At 29.9% G+C, this 8,540-nt stretch overlaps 1 pseudogene; it reads left to right on the top strand.

Annotated features, from left to right (window-relative positions):
- The first annotated feature begins 7,600 nt into the window (after positions 1 to 7,600).
- LOC149562656 (ubiquitin-conjugating enzyme E2 7 pseudogene) lies at positions 7,601 to 8,101 on the top strand (annotated as a pseudogene).
- The last annotated feature ends 439 nt before the right edge of the window (positions 8,102 to 8,540 follow it).

The raw sequence follows: 8,540 nt of genomic DNA, 5'->3' as shown, positions 1-8,540 counted from the left end.
ATATTTTGGTCTCACAAAAAACCCTTGGTAAGAGGAAAAAATTGTGGTGGGGACGATACCAACAACTCATCATTGTAGTAACAAGGTTCCTAGTTAAGATCTTATAATAATGTCATTTTCTAGATGAATAAACCCTATTAAAAGTGCCTAATACCCTACTAGGAGTATCAAAAGTCATGTCAAAGACTACCCTATTATGAGATTTAATTAAACTAATACAGTGTTCACCTTGTTAAAGAAATAACAAGAACTTCTAAGTCCTATTAAAGTCCATCTTGTTAAAAGATCTAACAATCATTTTGGAAAACTTATTAAGTATAAACAACAAGAAATTTGATCTCTTGTCTAGCTTTCCCTTCCTTCTTGATAGGTCCTCTTTTGTTCTGTACTATCTTTTGATAGCTTATTGTATTTTCTTCCGATAGCTACTCATTTTCCCATACACATGCAATACTTTCTCATCTCTCTTTCATCACTTCATTATTCTCTATCTCTTTTTACTTCTTTTTCACTTATCTCATTTTTAAGTTTCATAACCTAATTATGGTTTCTCAATGTTTTCTTAGACCGTTTATGCCTTTTCTTTGGCTCCTTTGATAATTTTCTTCTTTTTCAATAACATGGTTCCAATAATACTTAAAACTTTCCGATGACTCTCCTAAGTTTTCAACAAAACTATGGCAATATTGTCCCAATGTTTAACTTGGTCTTTTTTTCCTTTTTGCTAGTAATGACAACCTTCAAAATCTTAACCATAGGGCTCTAGGATTTTGTCAATTTAACAATATGATATATTATAGGTCACTTTATATGCTCCTATGATCAATTTTACATATTACATGATGCTTACAAGAAACCAAGATCTACTGTTGGGGGGGAAGTGGAAGTGTTTCCCCCTTTTTTTGAAATTTTCTCTCAATTGATGTCAAAATTTGAGGAATTTGATGATTGAATCTAAACAAAATGAGTAATAGGAATTGTAATGCTGAAGTCTACTTTTCAAATATGAAAATTATAAAATACCTCAATGCTATATAAAATTATTTTTTTTAGGAATGTGTAAACATTATTTCTCAAAAATATTTATTATAGGACCGTACCACATACATTTACAAGCACCATATGTTTACCTAGACAAAAAGACTTTTTGAAAATACTTTTGGTGAAAGATACCTAAGGCTCATGACCATAATTTTCCTTTTTATTTCATTTCTTAATTACTTTTTATTGGTCATAAAGTCTATTTTGGAAACCTATGGTGTACAACCACCATACATTCATATAAATTTATAAATGATAATAATGGACCCATGCTATCTATAATTGTTGATTGTTGAAGATATGTGGATCAATATTTATTGCATGAGTGAAAACATGATATTACTCAACTACAATATACAAATTTAATCAAACTCTTTTTTTTTTAATAATGTCGACAATACTTTTGATGAGGAGTAATTGAACATCAAACTAGTCTTTAAAATCAATCCCCTGTATGAGAGATTAAAAAAAATAAAGTTTATTTTCTACCTTCCAAAAGAACATTACACTTCATTGAATGAAGGATTACATACTAACACACATTACATTGTGTTACCCATTAGTACTTTAGAGAAATAATCAGATAGCTTTGTGGAACTTTATATAAGTCTATTCATAATCACATTTGCAATTTTGTTAGAGTTATTTTTTTACCTCAAGCCTCCCTTATCCACACCTTGACTAGGAAAATGCATGGTTTTCATATTTTTCAAATGTAGAGGACTTTGTGTTTGATGAAGTTGTTGAACATCTTTTTGAAAACCAATGAGGTTTAATAAATTCACCGAACAAGAAAATTTTTATTTGAACCCCTTATCACTTTCAAACCAAAAAAAAAAATACTTTTAAAGATAGAAAGCCCCACTGATGATTCTACTGATGTGAACTAGACATTGTATAGATCAATGATTGGAAAACTACAGTATATTGTTAATAGAAAACCTGCTATTGCATTGGCAGTTGGGATAGTTTCAATATTTTTTGCAAGTCCTAAGGAGAATCACATGATGATAGTAAAAAAGATACTAAGATATATGAAAGGAATAAAATAGTATGGATTGTATTAAAAGAATAATGATATAATTTGAACTGAAGGTGTTTACCGATTCTGTTTGGGCAGGAAATGTTGATGACAGAAAAAGTACAAGTGGGGGAGCATTCTTTGTAGGAAAGAGGCTAGTTTCATGGACAAGCAAGAAGCAAAATTGCATTTCTCGATCAAAAAATAGAGCTGAATATGTGGCAATAGTATTATTTTGTTCAAATGTCATATGGATCAAGCAATTGTTGAAAGGTATGAAGGAAGAGATTACTAATCCATTTTTTATCTATTGTGATGACACTAGTGCTATTAACATATCAAATAATCATGTGATGTAGACAAAGCCTAAGCATATTGCTATAAAGTATGATTACTTGATAGAGCTAATTCAAGACAAAGAAGTGAAATTAGAGTATGTGAACGATAAGGAGAAAATAGTTGATATTTTCACTAAAGCTTTACATAAAGATGCTCATGAATATCTAAGAGGTAAACTAGGGGTAATTCCCCTAGACAATCCTATCTAAGAAAAGACGGTACTTTGCATCAAATGTGTTGATCAAACTATCTTCCAGGTTGATGTAGATGATCCTATTTTAGGAGTTTCTTGAAGTGGTAGTGGAGTAAGAAGGAAAATATTATTTGTATTAGTCATACATAGATAACAGATGAAGAATTCAGTACTGACATGAAGATATCTACATGGAAAAGATGCATGAGTTAAAGTATCTTTGGCATTGTTGTCAGAGAGGGAGAAGATGAAAAGTAGTTACCCATGTAATAAAAGAGAGATTACCATGAAGAAGTTACGATAAGAAAGAGGGTGGATATGTAATCAATAAGAGAGATAAATTGAATAAGCATGAAAGGCGTTGTTAGAAATATAGAAGAATTTGATTGATTTCATGATCTGATGTGATAAAAGGAGCATATATGTTGCATATTAGAGCTACATACATGAGCAAAAAATGAAACTAAAGAAAGATATTGTTGGACATGGAGATGTGAATTATAATGAAACTAATGATATTAATGAAGCTCTGATAGTGTACAAAGAGGGGGTTTTTTTGATTCAGTATATGTTTTGGATTGCATGGTAACTAGAGGTATTGCCATCAATTCCAAAGAGGGAGATTGTTGGAAACTATAATTGGAATAATTTTTATGTTGTTATTGATGTTAAACCTTATTGGTGAGACAATTTTCTATCTAATTTGAGTGTCATATCTATATGATTGATGAAGAGGATTTCAGAAGTTGGTCATAGAAAAAGCACCTAGAGGCAAGGTTGATTTATGAAGAGTTAACTACAAATGGACACTGGATTAGTTAGACTTTGACAAGATAAAGTGATTGTGCAATCATGCTACAAGTAGAGAAGACAAATATACTAAAGTCCTAAAGATGTGATCAAAGATAGACCAAATGCATAGGCTTGATTGAGAAATAAAGTTGAATATTAAGGAAATTACAATACATGTTGAGTGATGCTAGTGTCAATTGAGCCACAGTATAAGCCAAATAGAAATAGTGTTGACCAAGTATCAGAATTGACTGAGCGTCAATGTATATTCCAAATAGAAAATTTAGTAGCGACTGAGTAACCCAATGATGACCAAGTGTTCGAACATAGTGTTGGTTGAGGAACAACATTTGGATAGTTTATGAGAATTCATAATTTCCAGTTGACAAAGTTGGTTTCCTGCAATATGGAAAGCATGTTGAAGATAAGGATGGATAACATGAAACATCAAAATCAAGGGAAACTATTTTTGTGCATTTCTTTGAAAGTATTCATGTAGAACTTTCTAGAAAAGAAGGGGATGAACAAGGTGGATAGATTCATTGTATGTGTTGAATATGATTGTAACCCTAAGATTTGAGGTAATGTTTGAGAAACAAAAGATTAGAATTACCTATTAAGGAGGTACAGGGCTATCCTTAAAGCGTTGTTAAAGGTTGGAGCAGTTGTTGATGTTATTAACTATTGAACTTAAGCAGAAGGCTAAGAAGTGTTGAAAAGAGAAGAAGTGTGATTACTTGAATGGTTGTCAAGAGAATCAAAGACTGAGATGACAATCAAGGCATGTCAATGGATCATCTTGTGAGATGAACTGAGATTTTGATTTGCAAAGTGAGTTGTATTTGTCAAATCAAAATGTGGTGTTACTTTCTGACCATTACATCAATTTGAAATTATTTTATCAAGGTTGACCTAATAGTCATATGTAAATCCTTTAATCAAGGTGGCATTCTAATGGAATGTTTTAAAGTCCTCTAACAAGGCCACTCCTAACATGATGATTAAATCATTTAACAAGGTCACATATAATAGTGTGTTTTGTAACCTTTAATAGGGTTGTCTCCTAATAGAGCTCACTTTAGAAGACTAAAAGATTAATGACATGTTACTAATGGTTTTTTCCCAGATCAAGTTTCCATGTTAAATCCTAGTGTCAAACTTGTGTGGATGTTTTTTGTGAGGTAAAAGTACAAAGTTGTGTCACCTTTCAAGTGACTTATCATAACAACTTAATTTGAGTATTTCTATCTAAAAATTAATTTTATTCAAACATATGATCTAGACAAATTCATTCTATCTAAGTTATATATGATCTCACACTTTTCCAATTGGAAATGGCTCTATTAAATGCATGTATTATACTAGTTTGTATCCAATTACTGAAAATTGATATTTCGATAAATATTACTATTTCTAATGATATTTTTTAAATTACATATAAATTTCATTTTATAGAGCTCAAAGTCAAGAATATTCTCATATAGAGTTTATAATGTTTTAATTAGATATAGTATATTGTAATTAAAAAATTCTACAAGTACGTATTTTAACACTCAAGAAGATTTCAATTTTGAGAAAGGAAAAAATATTAAATCATATTTTTAAAAAAAAAATCACATGACATTCTAGAGGAGAGAGTCCTCTTCAAGAATGTATAGTTTTTCTTTTGGTTAGAATAGATTTTTTTTTTTGAAAAATGTCATGGGAGATGGAAACTATTGATTTCAGGTGTGTTGAAATTTGAATTGTTATAAAAGATAAAATATAGGTCTAAAGACAATTTTTATTTTTTTATTGTTCTAGCTATATCTGTTATCTATAAAATAATCTAAGATTGAAGGAAAATAAGTTTATTTTCATGTAGTTTTATGGTGGGAACTAGACCCTTAATTTTCAACAAGTTAAAAATTGCCTTTAAAAATTAGGAAAATATATCAATTCTTATTCTAGATGATTATTAGAGTTATAATCCTAAACTTCATCTATTTCTACACATTTCATTAGTTTACTTCATTATCAAGTTCTAAATAATACTATCAGTTTTATGTCATTGAAGATGAACAATTGTACTTTTTTAGACTTTTCCTTTATAAAAGGGTGACATGGGTTTGTGCTTTTACCTTGACATGGTGATTTACTGTTAATGTTTAAATTCTAAAAGTCTATTGTATTTAGGATGGTGGATTGCTAGTTTATGTTTACTATAGAGGCCAAGCTATTGAATGTTAAGATCTAAAGTTGTTTAAGTATTTGTTTGTTCAATTGGTACATTTGGACCTTGAATAATTTATTCACCCCACCTCTCCATTATAAACATTGTAATAGGATTGGACATATTATGATGTCTATTTTCATTCTCTATAATCACAACCTTTAACTCTATAATTTTTCACCATATCAAGATGTTCTAACTAACTACATACTACTATTGTTCTCGTGCTTAGTCATTTTCTTGCATTAAAACTATCAATATTCATACAAAAATGACATATGGCCAAGAATAATTTCCGTAGTTTTCATAAAAGATAATATAGCTTGCATTAATAGATAACTTTATTTTCAATAGTATCATATGTTTATATAGATAAATTTATGTGAGAACATTGTGATTACTATTGAATGAGTATTCTTGATATTGATTGAAGGGTTGTGTTTATTGTATGATTTAAGTCCTTACACGTAGCTTCAACAAAATGCATAGATAAAATAATGATGCCATAAAAGTCAACATACTCATTTCCTTAGTTACTTCATAATAATGGTATACAATGAGTATACTCAGGCTTACTTCATATTGGTCAATAAAGATCATGATTCATTTGGTGATTATCATTAGATGGATTACTTTATGGTAGAATGAATAGAAATCTTTGGTTAGGATTATTTTTTATGTAATATGAAAATGATTATATATATTTTTAAAATTATTATAGTGATCTCCAATGCTTATAGAAATAGTAAACTAGAATTAGGCTTTTGATGGAGGAATACTTGTTAGATATTAGTTAATTGTTGATTATAACTCAATACCCCACAATTTACAATATAGGTTTGAAAATATCTCTGCAAGGTTTTGATATTGGATGTAGTTCATCAAGAATAATGAGTTCAAAGATAATAAGAAGCATAGTAATAAAATGAGTTCATAAGCATACCTCTATTGACTTTTAAAAGAAAAATAGAAGAAGTATACATATATAATGTGAATGATTGGGTAGAATCAGAAGTCAAACTCGGAACTCAAAGAATGGTGGTGAGTTGCCTCCAAATAACCTAGGATGAGGTGTTGAGGTAGAATTGATACCTTTATCATCAATTTCTAAATGTCAATGACTTCATGAACAATTGTTAAGAAGCATAGATGACTAATTAGACTTAATAAGCCTAAGTTTAATTAAGTAAGTTTATACACTAACAACTAGAATGTGAAAATATACATTAATAAAATGGTCATGTTAATAAAAAAAATCTTTTAATAATACTTACAGATTAAAACCAAAATTATAAATAAATTTTAACATTTTTTTTGCATAAACTTTATGATTAAGCTAAGAGGCTTTCTACAGTGGCAGCAATCTTCTATGTAAACATTTTTCATTTTGAAAAAAAATTGGCATTCATTTATATGTCAGAAAAACAAAATAGAAATAGACTAAATATAATTATAATTAAAATTGTGAAAATTACGGGGAGGAAATGGAAGTAAAAATGAGGCAGATCAAAATTATGGGATTATGAAAATAGATGCCTCAAGAAGGATATCTCTCGACTTATATATATATATATGCTAGTTTATTATCATTGATCTATAAGTAAACACAATTTAAGATCTCTATTACACATTTAAAAATTTAATCTAAAATTAAATTATAATCTCAAAATTGAAAAATTAAATGAAATATCAAAAAATACAATCTGAAATTCAATGGCAAGCATTGAAAAAGGTTACATCTAAAACTAATACGAGTTTCGCAAAAAAAGGAATATTTCGTATGAGAATTTAATTACTTGTCAATCACGTAACTATTATTGAATAGATGTGGCTCTACAAAGACGACTGTAGGTCTCCCTATAAAAATCTAAGTGTGTTTGCAAAAATATGACCATATCATTGTAAGGAATAAACTCAGTAGGTTATAATCAGAACAAAACTATTCGCATCATCTAATTCTCATCGTCATTTATTTATATAATCATAAAGAAGAAGCAACAGCATGTCAGCAAACCAAGCAAAACTTTTACTGGGGAGGCAACTAAAAGAAGTAAACAGGAATCCAGTAAGTGGGTTCTCAGCGGGACTTGTGGACGATTCAAACATATTGGAGTGGAATGTAACGATAATCCGTCCAGAGGATACATTTTACGAAGGAGGGCTCTTCAGCGCCGTCATGAGTTTCCCGGGTGACTATTCGAACAGCCCTCCATCGGTGAGATTCACAAGCGAGATGTGGCATCCGAATGTTTATCCAGACGGACGTGTTTGCATTTCCATTCTTCACCAACCTGGAGATGATCCAAACTCTTACGAGCTCGCCACCGAGAGATGGTTGCCTCTGCACACCATGCAATCGATTCTGTTGAGTATCATTTCAATGCTCTCCTCTCCCAACGACGAATCTCCTGCAAACGTCAATGCAGCCAAACAGTGGAGAGATCAAAGAGACGAGTTCAAAAAGAAAGTTGCCAGGATTGTCAGGCGCTCCCAAGAAAGGTAGTAAAAATAGTATTTCTAGGGATAGAAAGAAATGTTAAAAAGAATAATTTATTAAAAGTTACATGATAATATAAAACTAGCTAGTAGTTACATCTGATATCTGATATACAACCAAATATAAGCGTTGGTCTATTAGGCATATGCGCCTACATTTGAAAATTTTGAAAATGTTTTTAAAATATTCCAATTTTTCTAATGGTCTATATTTTTGTCCATGATTTTAATTTTTTCTTAATTAATTATGGCCAATTGGACTTCTGAAATTTTAAATAGATGATACAACAGATTCAAATTTCTAATTCTTTTATAGAAAACCAACCACAAAAGCATCCAACCTAATTGAGAAACTAAAGCAATTCATCCAAATAAAACCATATAGACTTAAAATTCTAATATTAACTAGATTACTATTCACTTTGCAATGAAATTCAAGTAAAATA

This window comes from Cupressus sempervirens, chromosome 4 (genome assembly GCF_028749045.1).
Source record: "Cupressus sempervirens isolate cs-2001-9-10 chromosome 4, ASM2874904v1, whole genome shotgun sequence".
Taxonomy (NCBI): domain Eukaryota; kingdom Viridiplantae; phylum Streptophyta; class Pinopsida; order Cupressales; family Cupressaceae; genus Cupressus; species Cupressus sempervirens.
This window is presented reverse-complemented; position numbering and strand designations above follow the sequence as displayed.